Source organism: Syzygium oleosum, unplaced genomic scaffold (genome assembly GCF_021117445.2).
Source record: "Syzygium oleosum isolate NSW1041296 unplaced genomic scaffold, Sole_v2.1 Sole_v2.26, whole genome shotgun sequence".
Classification (NCBI taxonomy): Eukaryota; Viridiplantae; Streptophyta; class Magnoliopsida; order Myrtales; family Myrtaceae; genus Syzygium; species Syzygium oleosum.
The window spans coordinates 4135741-4155985 of NW_026607510.1; the positions used below are offsets into that span (position 1 = coordinate 4135741).

Here is a 20245-nt window from a genome sequence, read left to right on the forward strand (position 1 = left end):
TTTCAAACCACACGATAATTCATCAAGTACAAGAACAACCATGAAACATCAATTTCAGCCACATAATTTTCGTTCTCGACCACACGATCATCAATCAAAGTGGCTGGCCACAGGCATTATAAGCCATTAATTTTTGTGGGCATCTAAAAAAATTTAAATTTCACTCAAAGTGGGTGGCCACAGGTATTCTAAGCCATTATGTAAAGTTTTGAAATTTAGTTATTTCTTTATTTTTTAATTTTTTGGGGCACCTAAAAAAAGGTAAATTTCACTAAAAGTGGGTGGCCACAGGTATTATAAGCCATTCTGTGAAATTTTCAAATTTTTGATTTTTTAAATTTTTTTTGGGCACCTACAAAAATTTAAATTTCACTCAAAGTGGGTGGCCAAAAGTATTCTAAGCCATTCTGTGAAGTTTTGTAATAAAATTAATTTTATTATTTTTAAAATATTTTGGGCACCTAAAAAAATTAAAATTTCACTAAAAGTGGGTGGCCACGGGTATTCTAAGCCATTATGTAAAGTTTTGGTATTTTTTATTTTTTTGGCCACTTAAAAAAAATTAAAATTTCACTAAAAGTGCGTGGCCACAGGTATTATAAGCCATTCTGTGAAGTTTTGAAACTTTTAAAATATTTAATTTTTTTTTTGCCACCTAAAAAATTTATTTTTCACTCAAAGTGGATGGCCACATGTATTCTAAGCCATTCTGTGAAGTTTTGAAATTTTTTATTTTATTATTATTTTTACATTTTTTGTGCACCTAAAAAAATTACAATTTCTCTCAAAATGGGTGGCCACAGGTATTTTAAGCCATTTTATAAAATTTTGAAAATTTTGAATTTTTTATTATTATTCTTTTTTTGGGCACCTAAAAAAATTTAAATTTCACTCAAAGTGGGTGGCCACAGTTATTTTTTGCCATTTTGTGATATTTTGAAATTTTGATTCTTTTTAATTTTTTAAAAAAAATTAACAAATTTAATATTTTCCAAAAATATGACTTTTTTTAATTTTCACGAAATTTTTCCAAATTTTTCTACACTTGTTCAATTTTAATGCATTTTCTGAATAAACGCTTAATCAACCAACCGATCATCATTGAACGCTTAATCGGCGATATAATGGACAAATTAACCAGTCAAACATCGATCAAAGCCACATGCAATCCTGAAATCGACCCCTAACTTAGCCAACCAATCAGACACTAAACAATCCCCAAACAAATCCGATTAATACTCATTATAGTAGGTAGGGTTTAGGGAGTTGCTTACTTGGTTCAAGGCCAAGAAAAACCAAACAATAATTATATTTTGGCCGGTCGGCCAGTGGCGGGCTCGGCGCGAGCGTGGGCCCAAGTGTTGGCTAGTCGGCCGAGCGATCGGCCACGGCCGGGCGAAAGACGGTGGAGTGGGCGGCGGCGTCGACGCTGCCGGGCCGCGGCCAGGGAGGCGGGCAAGGCGTCGGGCGGGCGCGAGCGCTGCTGGCGGCGGCGATGCGGCGGCTGACCTCGGGCAACGTCGGGCGGCGGCCGGGCGGCAACGGCCTCGGGGCGGGCTGGGCGGCGAATGCGACGGCAAGTGCTCGGGCGAGGCGGGCGGCGACGGCTTCGAGCAACTGCGATGGGGCGGGCGAGGCAAGGCGGCGACACTGGGCGGCCGCCGGGCAACGACGGTTGGGCGACGGCCGGGCGGCGACGGTTGGGCGGTGGGCCGGGCGGCGACAGCGAGCTCGGCGAGGGTGGTGGCGACGGCTTCCAGCGCCGCGAGGCGCACGGGCGAGCTGGGCAGCGGCGAGCTCCGCCAGGTGAGCGGCGACCCCACGCGCGGGCAGGCGACGACGGGGACGGCGGTGACGGCGACGAGGGCAACGGCTGAGAGCTGCAGGGCTGGTAGGCGACGACGGCGACGGCGGTCTAGGGCACTCGGCGAAGACAACGGGAGGAAGAAGAAGAAGAAGAAGAATAAGAAGAGGAGTAACACAGTTCGTGACAGTCAGAGGAGTAACACAGTCCGTGACAGTCAGAAAATAAGAAAAGCTGATGGGGGCACGTGCGCGTGCAGGGGGAGAGAGAGAGTCGGATTTTTTTGTCCGACGCAAATTTACGTGAGTCCATCGCAAATTTGCGACTGACTCATTTGCGACCGTCGCAAATTTGCGACGGACTTCTTTCGTCCGTCGCAAATTTGGGACGGAGTGCATCGATCGTCGCAAATTTGCGACGGACAATTCTTTAGTCCGTCGCAAATTTGCAACGGAATGTTGATTCGTCGCAAATTTGCGACCGACTTTTTTTATCTGTCGCAAATTTGGGAGGGAATTTTTTTCCATCCCAAATTTGCGACGGACTAACATTTCGTCGCAAATTTGCGACTGATATTTTTTGGTCTGTCGCAAATTTGCGACGGACATTTTTTTGTCTGTGGCAAATTTGCGACGGAATGCTAGTCCGTCACAAATTTGGGAGGGAATTTTTTCCCATCACAAATTTGCGACGGACTTTTTTTGTCCGTCGCAAATTTGCGAGGGAATTTTTTTTCCCGTCCCAAATTTGCGACGGACATTTTTTGTCCGTCGCAAATTTGCGACAGACTTTTTTTTTCGTCGCAAATTTGGGAGGGAATTTTTTTTCCATCCCAAATTTGCGACGGAAATTTTGTCCGTCACAAATTTCCGACAGACCTTTTTTGGTCCGTCGCAAATTTGCGACGGACATTTTTTTTGTCCATCGCAAATTTTCCACGGACATTTTTTGTCCGTCGCAAATTTGCCACGGACTTTTTTTTTCGTTGCAAAATTGGGGAGGGAATTTTTTTCCCGTCCCAAATTTGCGACGGAAATTTTGTCCGTCGCAAATTTCCGATGGACTTTTTTTGGTCCGTCGCAAATTTGCGATGGGCATTTTTTTTGTTCGTCGCAAATTAGCGACGGAATGTTTGTCCGTCGTAAGTCGGTCGCAAATTTGTGACGGACATTTTTTGTCCGTCGCAAATTTGCGACGGACTTTTTTTCCGTCGCAAATTTGGGAGGGAATTTTTTTTCCCGTCCCAAATTTACGACGGAAATTTTGTCCATCGCAAATTTCTGATGGACTTTTTTTGGTCCGTCGCAAATTTGCGACGGATTTTTTTTAGTCCTGTCGCAAATTTACGACGGACTTTTTTTCCGTCGCAAATTTGGGAGGAAATTTTTTTTTCCCGTCCCAAATTTGCGACGAAAATTTTGTCCATCGCAAATTTCCGACGGACTTTTTTTGGTCCGTCGCAAATTTGCAACGGATATTTTTTTTGTCAGTCGCAAATTTGCGACGGACATTTTTTTTGTCCGTCACAAATTTGCGACGGAATGTTGGTCCGTCGCAAATTTGCGACAGACTTTTTTGATCCGTCACAAATTTGCGACGGACATTTTTTTGTCCGTCGCAAACTTGCGACGTATTTTTTTTCTTGTCCAAAATTTTGCGACAGACAATATTTTTCCATCGTAATTTTCCTACGGATTTATTTCTGATTCAAAAAATAAAGGACATTTTCGAATCCATCACAAATTTGCAACGGATTCGAAAAATTGCTGTGAATTTCACTTCCGTCGATAATTCTTCGATGAACAGTAGCCACTAATAAGTTGTTGTCGTAAAATGAGCGACAAAATTAGCAACTATCCAAATCCAATGGAAAATAGAATATCGCAAATGTCATCGCACGAATAATATTTGACTTGTCGTCATTTAGCGACAAATTTTCCGACAATCAATTAAATTAATAAGAATAATCGACAACAACAATAATAACAACAACAATAATGAAAATAGCAATAACAATAATAACAAGAACAATAATAATAATTATGACAACCAAAATAACACTTGTCGCAATAATAATTTAACTAAAAGTGTTTTGTCACAACAATTTTAATCTTCATTTTCGTCTTCGTCTTCGTCTTCGTCTTGATCCTCGTCTTCGTCTTCGTCCTCGTCTTGATCTTCATCTTCATCTTCATCTTCATCATCTGTCTCAAAATCAGATTCTGAACCATCTTGTACATTTAATTCGCAAATTTCAGTTGGATCCACATCTATCATTGCTCCACATGGATCTCGTAAAGTTGGAATGTTATATTCCTCAGTTTCAACCGTGTTACAAACTTCCTCTTGTTGATAGGCTCTATCCTTCCAGTGTTCCTCGATTTCTCTCCGTGCTTTATTTTACATACAGCCCACCAATCAGCTTTGTCATGTTTCAAACTAGGATATGATGCATAACATACTTGAATTGCTTGTTGTGCCAAGACAAATGGTTCATATTTCATATACCTTTTCTTGTGATTTATTTCAACCAAATTAAACTTTGTATGCACCTTCATTCCTTTGACGGGGTCGAACCACTTGCACTTAAATAACACAACCCGCATCATTAAAGGTCTAGGGTACTCTATCTCTATGATTTCATCCAATAAGCCATAAAAATCATCTTTTGAACTGCCACTATTGGATGACCGAACACACAAACCACTATTCAACGTGGCTTTTCCTATTCCATATTCTTGAGTGTGAAAATTATATCCATTTATGAAATATGCTGGCCAACTTCGTACTCTTAATTGTGGACCCCATGATAAATGATATAGCAATCCTTACTCTCGAGTTCATTATTATTACTGTGAACCTAAGGTTACACACGCAAGGTCAATAAAATATATTTTAATAAATGATGTATAAAATTTAAATAACTTGGTTTTTGGCCATAGGCAACTTACATATATTTTGAACCATGCTGCAAATTGTTCATCGCACAAACGATCAAACTCATTTGGTGGTAGTCCACACATTGAAGTTGGAAAATCCTAGTAACAAATACCATTTATATATTAGCAAATATTTGACACACAATACATATATTTGCAAATTTACACTTACACGAAGTATGGCTCGACTTCTGGGCAGTTTAGTAAAATATATGTATGGGCTGCATGCAATTCTTCGCCTGTTAAGTAACGAAACTGACATGCGCCGCTTGGTCGACCCAGATAATTGAAAATAGAGAATGCTTTGCAATTGGGATCACTGGGGCCCTCATCATTTCTGCCTGATCTCCGCCTCTTGCACTGCACGTGCAGCTCAAAATAGTATGACACAAATGTTGTCACTTCTTCCACAATATATGCATTACAAATTGAAGCTTCAACACATGCATTATTCTTCACTTTTTTCTTCAAATGATATAAGAATCCAGTTGCAATAAAAAGAAACTTATCGGAACATAATATATAATAAAGTAATTTTAACTTTATTTTAAAAAAAATTACCTCTCAAATGGATACATCCATCGAAATTGGACGGGACCTGCAACTTTGGCCTTATAAGGCAAGTGAACTAAGAGATGCTCCATCGAATCAAAAAACAATAGAGGAAATATCATTTCTAAGTTGCAAAGAAGAATTGGAATATCTCTTTCCAGTTTCTCCATGTGTGATGCTTTTAACACTGTCGAGCAAATATCATGCAGGAAATTGCTTAACTTTGTAATGGCGCCCCATACAAAGTTCGGTAGAACTTCCTTGAAAGCTATTGGAATTAGTCTTTCCATCAATATGTGATAATCATGAATCTTCAAACCTGTCAACTTGCATTCATTCAAATCAACACATCTCCCGAGGTTCGAAGCATATCCATCAGGAAACCGCACAGATTTCAACCATTGACAAACAACTCGCCTCTGCTCCCTATCCAATGTATAAACTGCTTTTGGTTTTGGTCCCCTGCTGCTTGCATCCACATCTAGTGTTGGCCGATCACAAATATCTCTCATATCTTTTCTTGCGTTCAAGTTGTCTTTTGTTTTTCCGGTGACATCCATCACAGTATTTATGACATTGTCGAAAACATTCTTTTCTATGTGCATGACGTCAGGATTATGATGAATAAGATGGGCCTTCCAATACAGTAGATCCCAAAATATACTGCGTTTTGTCCATTTATGTGTACTTCCGTACGCAAAAGTCGTACCGTGAGGGTTCTGAACAACAGTTGGAAAGTCCTGCACCCGCTCCCAAATTTGATCGCCGGTTAACCTCAATGGTGGACGTGTTCTTTCGGTCCTATTCTTGATGAACTCTTTTTTATTCCTTCTGAATGTATGATTTATCGGTAAAAATTGTCTATGACAGTCAAAATAGCTGGACTTCTTTCCATGTTTTAATCTAAATGACTTTGATCTCTCCAAACATATCGGACATCCTAAGATCCCAGCTATACTCCATCCAGATAACATTCCGTAAGCTGGAAAGTCATTTATCGTCCAAAGAAGAGCAGCCTTCATTACAAATGTTTGATCGGTAGAAACATCATATGTAAGGACACCTTCCTCCCATAGCCGTTGTAACTCTTCAATCAATGGTTGCATATAAACATCTATTAACTTTTTCGGATTTTGCGGGCCAGTCACGATCAATGTCAAAAACATATACGGTGTCTTCATGCACATACCAGGTGGAAGATTGTACGGCGTTAAGATAACTGGCCAACATGAATAACTTTTTCCTGATTTCCTAAATGGGGCAAATCCATCAGCACAGAGACCTAACCTGATGTTTCGAGGCTCTATCGCAAACTCAGGGTACGTTCTATCAAAATGTTTTCATGCCTCTGCATCTGAAGGATGACACATTAGATCCTCTTCTGTTTCATGATTTGCATGCCAAGTTATGTGTTCGGCAGTGGCTTGAAACGCATAAAGCCTTTGCAATCCGGGGATTAAGGGCAGATAAAACATTTGCTTGCATGGTCTACGCTTCTGATTACGACCCTGCCTCCTGTTAATCTTGTACCTAGGTTGGCTATAGAATTTGCAAGATTCTACATTTTCATCATCTCTCCAATATAACATACAACCCCTACTACATACATCAATCCTTACAACCGGAAGACCTAAGTTATCCACTAGCTTTTTCATATCGTAAAAATCACTTGGCATGCTGTTATCACGAGGCATTATTTCTCGCATTACGTCAACAAAAGAGTTGAAGCAATCTTGCGACACATTATGCTCTGCCTTGATATTTAACAGTCTTGCTGTCACTGATAACTTAGTGTGGTTGTCATAACCTGACCATAAAGGTTCATCTGCTGCTTTCAACACTTCCCAGAACTGATTAGATGAAAAGGCTCCATTACACACATTCTCATCAAAACCCGTTACTCCTATTTCTTCCAATTGTGATGCATGACTAGTACCCACTTGTTCAGGTGTAGGAGTAAAACTAGTACTTGCATGATTCGAATATGAAACAAAATTCTGACCAGCTGCATCAATCACCATCCTCTCGTATGGGTTCAATTGGTCATAATAGCTATATTCTTCCCTAACTAAAAATTGGTCACTTCTTCGATATCCTTCATCAGATATAAATGGTTCACCATGGCAAGTCCAATTATAATAATTCGAAGTAAACCCAAATCTACAAAGATGTTCTCTAACTGTATCACACACATGAAATTTACCATTATTGCACTTTCTATACGGACACCTTAACTTATTTCCATCCATGAACTCATATTTACTACTAGCAAAGTCTAAAAATAGTTCCAACCCAATACGAAACTCATCGGTCAATCCTCGACGTCCAGGTAAGTTCTTATTATACATCCAAGCCCTGTCTCTTTACATTGTGTCCGTATTAAAATAAAAAAATCTCGTAAAATATTTAAAATATCATATCTACTGTTGTTAATTAAAACCATAAAATTATGAAAATTAAAATTTTGTTTTTCACGCAACAATTACTTTGAAATTTAAAAAATTGAAAAAATTACCATGTAAAAAAGACTTACCCAGATATTTGACTGAAATCTTGGTAGCAGAAAGTGGTCAATTTGAAGAGAATTGCAACGTTCACTTGGATTGCGAGACCGTCAATTGGACACGTACCTAAATAAAAGCAAAATCACTTAACATTCATTTTTAAATTATTTTTTATTTTTTCCGAATTTTTTTAAATTTTTTTTTCTTATATGACCGGCGACCGGCTGACGCCGGCGAGGCCGAGCGGCCTCGCCATGGCCGCCGATCCGGCTGATCTGGGCGAGGCCGAGTGGCCTGGCCATGGCGGTGAGGTCGACCGGCGGCCTCGCCCGAGTGTGTCCGTCGCAAGTTTGCGACGGACTATATTGGTCCGTCGCAAATTGGTGGCCGTCGCCGATCCGGCGACCGGCCACCAATTTACAACAAAAACAGAATAAAAAAGTCAATAAAAAAAATTTAGCATCAAGCGATGAATAGAAAGGACAGGACCGTATTAGTCACATGTTTAGTCACGAAATTAGTTACGATATTTACCGGTGGAAAAGCTTTACCGAGATTGATTTCTGCGCGCACGGCTTGTTGAGAGAAACGAAAGAGGGAGAAGGCAGGAGAAAAGGGGCGACGTGACGAATTACTACTGAGAGAGAGAAATTGACGGGCGGGGTGCATATAACGAAATTAATTTTCCATCACAAATTAGCGACGAATCCATTTTCGTCGCAAAATCCGTCGCAAATTGCGACGGATATAATATTCGTCGCTACTTTCGTCGCACAAAATTGCGATGGAAAATCAATCCGTCGCACATTTGCGACGGAAAATTAGTCGTCGCTAATTTGCGATGGAATTAGCGACGACCAACATTCCGTCGCAATTTTGCGACGAAAGTAGCGACGGAAAATAATTTCGTCGCAAATTAGCGACGAAATTTGCCACGGAAAATAATTCCGTCGCAAATTTGCGACAGAATTTGCGACGGAATTAATTTCCGTCGCAAATTTCGTCGCTAATTTGCAACGGATTTCTAAATCCGTCGCAAAGTTTGTCGCAAATTAGCGACGAAAAATTCCCCGTCGCAAAAATCATGTTTTTTTGTAGTGCTAGCAACCGCAATGGTCCTGAAGAAGGTCGGCGTGCGAGCACTGGTGCTGGAGAGATCGGAGGGCCTGAGAGCCACCGGCGCGGCCCTGACCCTCTTCCCCAACGCTTGGTAAGCGCTCGATGCGCTCGGGATTTCGGATAAGCTCACCACCATTTACACTCCTTTCGTCAAGTAAGGTTTCACCTTTCTCATGCTTTAAGGCCAACTGCACGCATTCGGACGTAATATTGGTAATAAATGCACCATGCATTCACGCTTGTTAGATTAAATTTCTTACAAGTAATTTTTTGATCATGCATTAGGGGTTACGTGACCGATGTGAAGACAAAAGCCATCCGGGAAGTGCGTTATGGTGAAAGCAAAGGGTACTGCAGCTCTCAAATTTCTTCATTTGGATAAATGCATCGTCTATTTTTTATTTGTCTAGTTTCATCATTATAAAAAAAATGATACTATAAGGAGAATAATATGAAAATTTTGAAAATTTACACTCTTTAAAATTTCTTAGGAGTGGGGATGAACAGAGAGCGGTCAACCGGAAAGTCTTATTACAGGTCTTGGCGGAGGAATTGCCTCCTAATACCATCCGTTTCTCTTCAAAGGTCACTTCCATTGAAACCCAAGTGGAACAAGGCTCGTCTATTTGCATCCTCGCGCTGGAAGATGAAACTATCATCAAGTCTAAGGTTATCACGACTTCTCGTACTTAAGATCTCTTTTTTTTATTTTCAGTGGTAATGATGCCGTTCCGGTTCTTGTCGGAGGATTCACAGTAAATTGAGGATTTGTGTTGGTTGTTATCGGATGTGATGGAGCGCATTCTAGGATCGCCCGCTGGTTAGGGCTCGGCTCGCCGGTTGATTCCGGCCGGTCCGCCATTCGCGGGTTGGCCGTGTACTCGCAAGGCCACGGGTTGAACCATGAGTTTCAGCAATTCGTGGACGTCTCAAAGAGGGCTGGTTTCGTTCCTCTCAACGATAAGGAGACCTACTGGTTCTTTCTTTGCAAAGCTCCTCCAAAAGGTGTTGTTTCCCCTTTGACATAGATGTATCTTACAACAATTATGCTTGGGGAGAAGCTATCTTTCATCTTTTTATCTTCGATTTATATAGGCTTAACTAATAACAACTTGACCTTTACCTAACAATTTTTGGTCATCGACACATCTACATTTCAGGTGCGGACATCGGAGGTGACCCAAATTTACTGCTAAGAGAAGTGGTTGACAACTTAGCCAAAGACTTTCCTCCCTTGTACCGCGACGTCGTCGGCCACTCCGACCTCTCCACCTTGACGTGGGCACCGTTGATTTTTCGTTATCCGTGGGACGTCGTCCTTGGGAACCTGACCAGCGCGAACATCATGGTGGCTGGAGACGCCATGCACCCCATGACGCCAGACTTGGGCCAGGGTGCGTGTTCGGCCCTCGAGGATGCAGTCGTGTTGGCTCGGAACATCAGAAGCTCAATTTCCGGACTAGGCGAACTCGAGATGCGAAACGTCGGGTTCACGCTCAAGAGGTACACAAGGGAGAGGAGGTGGAGGGCGGCAACATTGATCGCAGCATCGTTTGTGTCGGGTTGGGTTTCGCAGGATGGGTCTAGTTGGTGGATGAGGTTCCTAAGGGACGTATTCTATAAATTTATACTGGGAAGAGCCCTTAGTGCTAGTACGTACGATTGCGGCAAACTTTGCTAATGTCAACAGCGATCGCCGACCAGGAAAGTATTAGGGTGCCGACACCTTTACGCCGATGAAATTCTTAGAAGGGGAACTTATTTTGAATGTTTTTTGGTTCCGTATAGGCAATTTCGTTCTCGTGCTTAGTACTGTTGTTATGAAATTTGTTGACATTATGTCATTATAAATGAATGGGTGGATTTATTTACGTACCCTTTCTTTACCATGGAACTCATCATGGAATTGACGAAAAATGAGAAATATTAACGCTCCCTATGTAACGACCTGGCCGGTTCCACATGTGCTAAACCCTCAAAGAAGTGCTTAAAGGAACCACAAAAGGTGGTGACCATTTGGTGTGGGTATTGACTTATTACTCACTCAACGAAGCTAATCCCGACAAACAGACGAGAGACTCGCGATACTGCAAACTTTCCCATTTAAACCACTTATGTACATTAAATTCCACCTTATTCTTACGTTCATAGGGAAATTCTCACCATGTCTTCCTTGTGTCATGTTCTGGACCTCCTACTCTTGATTCTTGAGTAGGGCGATTTAATATTGCATCCACCTAGTATGGTGGCCACATAATACACAAGTTAATGCAATGGCACATGTACTGCATATGAAAAAAAATATCCCATTAAACAGGATTTAGCTATTGGATTAAACTCCGGGCCAAGGGAATTTTTACCTTAGCATTGTTCGAGGTAATACTGAAGAATTTATCAGAGATGCAACTCATTGACAGCTCTCATTATTTTGGTAACTACATTTAACAATTCTACGCACATATTAGCTTATTTAATGGAAGAATTCGATGATGTAATTCACCTTCCTCGTCAATTCAATGGTCAGTCACGACACAATACACGTGATTCGTGATATGTGGAAATTCCTACATTAATTAATAGTATCTAGGAAATGTATTCAAAAAATGTCACAAGTGGAAATTCTAGTTGGATTTTAACGTGGTAGTAGCGGAAGGCCCGAATTGTATATTTTGTGTAAGTAGTTTTTGGAAAGTGATTCCATTAGGGTTAAATTAATGAATATTTACTCTTGGGTCGATTATTTAGAGTGGCGATGAAACATGTATTGCCACATTGGTTATGAACGGAGACTGATACGCTTCAAGATTACGTAACGGATGAATGGTAGGTTGAAAATTTACTGAGTTGAGTCCCTCCTAGCATTCGGTAATTTTTGCTGAGCATTTTAATGGGTTTAAAGTATTTTTCTGTGTTATCAATACGTGAATACTGATTTTCTTGTTTACGTACTAATTTTGCTAGATATCTTGGTTATTTATCAAAATATCTACTTTGGAACCATATAGTTTAGCCAAATGTCATCCTTTAATTTGTACACCTCTCTCTCATCCACCACCAAGTATTTTTAATCCAAGCCATCATCACTTTTAGCCTTTAGTTATTTGATCTTATCCTTTGGTAACTCACGTAAGTCTTTCAAGAACACCTCTCTCTCTCTCTCTCTCTCTCTCTCTCTCTCTCTCTCTCTCGTATGAACCACTACAAGCACTCAAGTTTTAAAAAGGAAGCTTCAATTTATTCTTGCAAAGAAAGAGAGAATTCCATGTCACTTTCCCTTCTCTTTCTTTTCTCACTATTTTGAAGCAAAGGTGAAGGTCCCACGTTTATATTTCGACAGCTTCCAAATCAATATTTTTAGTGTTCATGGGGTGAATTGCTGTATTTCCTCTTCATCTTATCAAATCATTTTCAAGGTAAGTGAAACTCTAGGGCTGAGTTAGGTTGATCTACTTAACATTTTTTACTTGGTTATTTGATGGTTGTTGATTTTAGTTCGAACTTTGATGTTAAGGGTGAGAAAGTTATAATGATTGCGAGTTGAATCATGGTGTTCATTTGACTTAAATCGATGAATTTCGACATGCCAAGGTTGTGATTAATTGACTTCCGAGAGATTCTGTTGTAGAAAAAGTGGAAATGGTGAAATTAAACTAGAAAGTGATATTTTTGCAATTTGACTAAGTTATCGATTTACTAGCTAAGTGTTGCCAATTAATCATGTTGTCGTTTGTTTGGGTTGTTGATATTCACGTGGTCGATTTTTGGAGTGTCAATTTTCACGTGGTCGATTCTTTGAGTTATCGATATCCACGTTGCCGATTCATTGAATTGTTGATTTTCGAGTTGACTTGTCGATTGAGACCAAGTTGTTGTTGTACAAAATGTTGATGAATAAGTTGTGTATTCTTTGTGTTATCGAATTATAACTTGTTGACTTTTGACGAATCTATCAATCTTTGACTATGTTATCCTGGCTCACATGGGAAATGAAAAGAGGAAAGTGCATTTTTACTATTTATGTATTTGATGCATGGAAAAGGCATGACGATTGTATTTCGGTAATGTTTTGCATAAGATGATGTCGCGTGCAGAATGTTGATTTTGAGAATGGATATGCAAGAGATAATAAATGGATGTTGAATTCATTGTCGATGTAAGGAAGATCACACGAATTGAGTATTGTTATGTGCACCATTGTTATATGATTATATGCAGTAAGTATTATGCTATGTTTCCGTCGCCCAAGTATTAGTGGCAATGATGCCTCGGAGTTGAGATGCCTTATGATTCGGGATGCCTCGGGAGTGTTTGGGATACCTCGGGAGTCAAGATGACCAGTGTGTTGGGATGCCTCAGAGTTGATATGCCCCATGTGTCGGGATTCCCCGTGAGTCGAGATCCCCGAGAGTCGAGATCCCTGAGAGTGTTTGGGATGTCTCGGAGTGGAGATGCCCCGTGTGTCGGGATGCCCCGGAAGGGTTTACGATGAGACGATATGCTAAAAATGAATATGATATATGTGTGAGCGCACATAGAAATGCATATGTTCATACGCGCGTATTAATGAGCTAATCGATGGTAGTCGTACATCAAATATATAATGTCGTTCACTTGCAATTAAGTAAATAATCTTATATAGTATGGTTCATCAAGTTTTATGGGGGAAGAACAGCATTGGTGCCAAAACTTGTGTACGGAGGCCACTTTGGTGCTAAAAGTTTCATTTGGATAACTTAAGTGCCAAAAGTTTACGCTGGCGATCACTTAAGTGCCAAATCGGAGAAAAAACGATCACTTAAGTGCCAACGGCGAGAAATTCCGATCAAATTTAATACGTGGCTTTTATATTTAAATTTTAATGACACATGGCATTTCCATGTGTATAATTCAATTTTTTAAATATTTTTTCTGATTTTTTTCTTTCTTTTCTTTTTTCTTTTTTCTTTTCTTTCTTTTCTTTTTTCATTTCTGTCTTCTTCTTCTTCTACCATGGCCGGTGGCCGGAGGCCAGCCACCGGCCATGGCCGGCCTCGCCGGGCGTCGCCTTCCTCCGAGCGAGGCCCGGCGAGGCAGCTGTGGCCTCGGCGAGGGCCGGCCTCGCCGGATCTGGCGAGGCGAGCCCTCGTCGGGGCTCGCCCTGTCCAGGCGAGGGTCGAAGTCGCCTGGGCAGGGCGACCCCCGGCGAGGGCTCGCCTCGCGCCAGATCCGACGAGGCCGACCCTCGTCGAGGCCACGGCTGCCTCGCCGGGCCTCGCCCGGAGGAAGGCGACGCCCGGCGAGGCAGCCGTGGCCTTGGCGAGGGCCGGCCTCGCCGGATCTGGCGAGGCGAGCCCTCGCCGGGGCTCGCGTTGCCCAGGCGACCTCGACCCTCGCCTGGGCAGGGCGGCCTCGCCGGGCCTTGCCCAGAGGAAGGCGACGCCCAGCGAGGCCGGCCATGGCCGGTGGCCGGTGGACGGTGGCCGGACGCCAGCCATCGGAAATAAGAAGAAAGAAAAGAAAAAAAAAGAAAAGAAAGGAAAAAAAATGCCACGTCAGCCTCTGGCGAGCCACATCAGCCTCCGGTGAGCCACATCAGCTTGAGAAATTAATAAAAAAATGCCACGTCGGATTTCCGGCGAAGTGACACTTAAGTGATCGTTTTTCACAACTTTTAGCACTTAAGTGATCCAATTGAAACTTTTGGCACCAAAGTGGCCTCCGTACACAAGTTTTGGCACCAATGCTGTTCTTCCCCCCCAAGTTTTATGGTAAATGTGATAGGGAGAATAGTGAATTTATTCTTTCAATTGCTTTCTAAAGTTATTTTGTAATCATCTTGATTTAACATTGATTTATGGATACAAGGTTGAGTGGTGAGATAATCTCCTACCTTAGACTTAGAGATTTCATTTACTAGACTTTGGTTCATTCATTATTTTTTAGATTTGTAGGATAGATCACTCTCCACCACTGCAATTTGGAGTTCCTATATATTTTGACTGCGAATATCAAGCTATGTAAGTACTTGAATTAGCGGTAGTCTATACTAAGTGTAGTTTGGTGATATGGATCGACGTAGGTGTACCGGGGTGGATCCCTTAATCGATTTGTTGCCTGGTACTTCAACATCAATGGGGAGTTGGTTGGACTACGTAGGGGCTTTGATAGTTCTCCTTACCAGAGTTAATGCGTTGTTTTCTATTTTCTTTCATACTTGTATTAATACTTGGAAGAGGGAAGATAATGGAAAGATGCATATGTAAATTATTCAGACCAGTGAAATTATGTTTCTCGTGAAATGTGAATTTTGGTGCTTCCATATGCTTATAATAATTATGAGTAATAATCAGAAAAGACACATGTCACACGTGAAGTTCTGGAGCGTCACTACCTGTCCCACTTGATGATTCGCTGGATAATTTGGAAATATATACCAAGCAAATGGCCTTCTTAGCACCATTGGCGTGGATCTCAAGCCGGAAAAACGTCCTTCAGACATCAAATATTCTTCCCTCCCTAGTCGACGCCGTAGTTGCTTGGGGGTTTCCTTTGACGATAGGGGTTTTATTCGAGGAAGTGTCTTGGTGAGGACTAGCTTGCGGAGTCCGCCCCTGCAATTCCTCCCAATCATCAAGTCATCCTGTCTCGTTATTTGAATTCGACTCGTTGTTGGGGCGAAGCCAGCACATACACATTGCTGTTGTGGAACTCACTGGTCGAGTCTCACGTTTATTGCACGATGAAATCCGAAATGACTTGGGATGATCCTAAACGGTTATTATCGTTGTCGTTCTCCATTGTGATATTTAGAAGGCGATTGAATCGTCGTAAGTAGAAAGCGAAAAATGAAATTGTAAAATATGTCTTGAATTTTATGTACTCGGTCCGGTTTATCACCCAACCCGATATATTTTTGTGCGACCCGAAAGTGGAGAAAAAATTGAAATTTGGTTCGCGACGCGGAGGGTTGGGCCGATAGGCCCAACTCGTAGCAAGCGAACAAATTTCTATGGCGGTCCACTCGAGATGGAGAAAGCGAACAAATGTCTCGGGGGATTCGGGGGCGTAGCCCCCAGGGAAATTTTTTGGGGAGCACTATTTATACCGCGGTTAGGTTTTCTCATTGAAGTACAGAGAGAATTTTGTTTTCGAGGAGTTTTGTGAGCCGTGAGCTTTTGTCGTTGTTTCGACTTCTGAAAACTGTACTCTCTTTGATTATAGTGGAATCTTGTCTTGCCTCGCCCGTGGACGTAGATCACCTTGTGATCGAACCACGTAAATCCCTGTGTTTTGTGTTTGCTTTTTTCCACGTTTGCTACAACAAACTGGTATCAGAGCAGCGTTCGATTCTAGGGTTCTTTGAGATGGCATCTTTGAAGTTTCAGATCTCATCTTTTGACGGACAGAACAACTTCGGATTATGGAGAATAAAGATGAAGGCTTTATTGAGGCGAGAGGGTACGGTTAGGGCGCTGGACGGAAAATATCCAGACGATATGTCCTCGGCTGAGATTGAAGTGATGGACGAGAAGGCGCATAGCACGATCCAATTGTCTCTAGATGACAAGGTTTTGCGAGAAGTCGCCGATGAGGAAACAGCGGCCGGTCTCTGGAAGAAACTGGAAAGTCTCTACATGAAGAAATCTCTAACATCGAGACTTTATTTGAAGCAGTGTCTTTATACCCTAAAGATGCGCGAAGGTACGTCTGTTCAGGAACACTTGGATGAGTTTAATAAAATTGTTCTGGATATGAAAAATCTAGATATTAAACTCGAGGATGAAGATCAAGCTTTGATTGTGTTATGTTCACTGCCTGCCTCATACGAGAATTTTGTGAACTCGATGCTTTATGGACGTGAATCCATAACTTTGGAGGATGTCAAAGCATCTTTGAATTCTGCAGAACTGAGAACTAAATTGAATGGGAATACCGGTGAAAACAAAGCATATGGTTTGTTTGTGAGAGGCAGGACCAAGAGCAGGGATAAAGCTTTCCGAGGGAAATCTGTTGGTCGTTCAAAATCTAAGCCACCTAGAGATAAGATGAACGTTAAGTGCTACTATTGTCATAAAAAGGGACATTACAAGTGAGATTGTCCTTCGCTCAAGAAAAAGGATAAGCAGCATAGTCAAAAACAAGATTCGGCGAATGTTGCAAACGAAAATGAGGTTGATGCGTCAGACAGTGTTCTTACGGCATGCTCTGCTGTTAATTTGTCCAATGATGTTTGGATAATGGATTCGGGAGCATCATATCACATGTGCCCAAACAGGGAATGGTTCACCACATACGAGCCATTGAATGGTGGATCAGTCTTGATGGGGAATGATGCTGTATGCAAAGTCGTGGGTATTGGTACTGTTCGGATTAAGTGCCACGACAAAGCAGTAAGAACCTTGACTGAAGTAAGACATATACCAGACTTGAAGAGAAACCTTATCTCGTTGAGCAGTTTGGATTCCATTGGGTGTGTGTACTCAGGCGGAGGTGGAGTTCTCAAAGTTACAAAAGGCAATCTGGTTGTGATGAAAGGAAGCAAGGTGAATCACTTGTACCATTTGCAGGGTAGCACAGTTATGGGTCCTTCAATTGGCACAAGCAATTCCGTTTCTGATAATGATAGAACGAAATTGTGGCACATGCGTTTGGGCCACATGAGTGAGCGTGGCATGTCAGTTTTGAGTAAACGTGGTTTACTTTGTGGGGAGCAGACGATCTCGCTAGATTTCTGTGAGCATTGTGTCCTTGGCAAGCAATGCAGAGTCAGATTCAGTACGGGGACGCATTCGGCAAAGAGCACACTCGACTATATCCATTCCGATTTATGGGGACCAGCACAGGTTCCATCTAAGGGTGGTGCTCTTTACTTTGTGACGTTCATTGACGATTATTCCAGGAAGGTTTGGGTTTACTTTCTGAAAAGAAAAAGTGATGTGTTTGAAACCTTCAAGAAGTGGAAAGCTCTTGTTGAGAATCAGACAGGGAAGAAGATCAAACGTCTTAGGACCGATAATGGTCTTGAGTTCTGTGGTGGCGATTTTAATGAATTCTGTGCAGATGCAGGTATCGTTCGACACCGTACAGTTAGGCACACTCCACAGCAGAATGGAGTGGCAGAACGTATGAACAGAACTCTATTGGAGAGAGCAAGATGCATGCTCTCTAATGCTGGCATGGAAAAGGATTTTTGGGCTGAAGCTATTAACACGGCTTGTTATATGGTTAATCGCTCTCCTTCAACAGCAATAGAATGCAAGACTCCTTTTGAGATGTGGTCAGGTAAGCCTTGTGATTATTCCAATCTAAAGGTTTTTGGATGCCCTGCTTATTATCATGTTAAGGATGGTAAGTTAGAATCTAGAGCAAAGAAATGTATTTTTGTTGGGTATGCTGATGGGGTGAAAGGTTATCGTTTATGGTGCCAGGAACCTAACTCACCTAAGTTCATTATTAGTAGGGATGTTTTATTTAATGAAATGCATATGCTTGATCAAAGGAAAGTTACTGATGAGTCTACAGGAAAACATGAGAGTGATACGAATGAGGTGGAGGTTCAGGTGGAGCTTTCAGAAAAGACCTCTCAGAATGTTTTGAACAAGCAAAATGCTCCTGTTGATTCAAGTTCAGATGAGGAAGCTGTAGATGAGGTGGAGCAGCCATACTCTATTGCTACTGGCAGAGAAAGGAGGCAGACCCGGCCTCCTCAGAAATATGGGTTCTCTGATCTGGTGGCTTATGCTCTTACGACAGCAGAAGATATGGGTATTCAGGAACCTTCTACCTATACGGAAGCTGTTACTTGCACAGAATCAGAGAAATGGGCTGTTGCTATGGTTGAGGAACTTGAATCACTTCACAAGAACCAGACTTGGGACTTGGTGCAGTTGCCTAAGGGAAAAAGAGCCATCGGGTGTAAATGGGTCTTCAAGAAAAAGGAAGGAATTCCAGGTGTTGAAAATGCTAGATGCAAGGCTCGGCTCGTAGCTAAAGGCTACAATCAGAAGGAGGGAATTGATTATGATGAAGTGTTCTGCCCTGTGGTAAAACACACTTCCATTCGTGTGTTGCTGGCTATAGTTGCTCAATTTGACTTAGAGCTTGAGCAACTTGACGTGAAGACTGCTTTTCTGCATGGCGAGCTTGAGGAAACTATTTATATGGCCCAGCCCGAGGGCTATTATGTAGAAGGCAAGGAAGATCATGTTTGTAAATTGAAGAAATCCTTGTATGATCTGAAGCAGTCACCAAGACAGTGGTATAAGAGATTCGACAGCTTTATGATAGGGAGCAGTTATCATAGGAGCAACTATGATAGTTGTGTCTACTTCAGGAAGGGTTCATATGGATCCTTTGTTTATCTTCTCTTATACGTGGATGACATGCTCATTGCTGCAAAGAACATGTCAGATGTGTTGATCTTGAAGAAACGGCTCAGTGAGGAGTTCGAGATGAAAGATCTGGGTCCTGCCAAGAAGATCTTAGGAATGGAGATTCAGAGGGACAGGAAAGGAGGGAAGTTATATCTCTCGCAGAGGAGTTATATTGAGAAGGTACTTGAGAGGTTTGGCATGAAATACGCTAAGCCCGTGAGTACACCGTTGGCATCCCATTTTAGACTCTCAGCTCTACATTCACCTCAATCAGAGGTCGAGGAGGCTGCAATGTCTCGTGTCCCATACTCCAGTGCAGTCGGTAGCATTATGTATGCTATGGTATGCATTCGTCCCGACATTGCGCAGGCAGTTAGTGTGGTTAGTAGATATATGGCGCATCCTGGAAAGGTCCATTGGCAGGCAGTGAAATGGATACTTAGGTATCTTAGAGGCTCTGCAGAGTTGGGCCTAATGTTTGATAGAAACAGTTCCAACGGTACCTCAGTTGTGGGATTTGTGGATTCCGATTATGCAGGTGATCTTGATAAGAGGAGATCTTTAACTGGCTATCTTTTCACACTATCTAGTTCGGCTATTAGTTGGAGGTCAACCTTACAGTCGACAGGTTGCTTTGTCTACTACAGAGGCGAGTATATAGCAGCAGCGAAGCGGTGAAAGAAGGTATTTGGTTAAGGAATCTTGTTCAGGAACTTGGGCTCCAGCAGGAAGACAATTCGGTTGTCTTTTGTGACAATCAGAGTGCTATATACTTGATTAGAAATCAAGCATATCATGAAAGGACTAAGCACATCGATGTCAGGTATCACTTTATTCGAGAGGCAGTTGCGGAGAGAAATATGACGGTAAAGAAAATTGGTACAGCTGACAATCCTGCTGATATGTTGACCAAGCCAGTCCCCGCCAACAAGTTTAAGCATTGCTTGAACTTGATTGGCATGCTTGGTTGAGTTT

General features: G+C 42.0%; 1 pseudogene; it reads left to right on the plus strand.

Moving 5' to 3' along the window:
• Nucleotides 1-1622: 1622 nt before the first annotated feature.
• LOC115662551 (monooxygenase 2-like) lies at nucleotides 1623-10786 on the plus strand (annotated as a pseudogene).
• Nucleotides 10787-20245: the final 9459 nt, after the last annotated feature.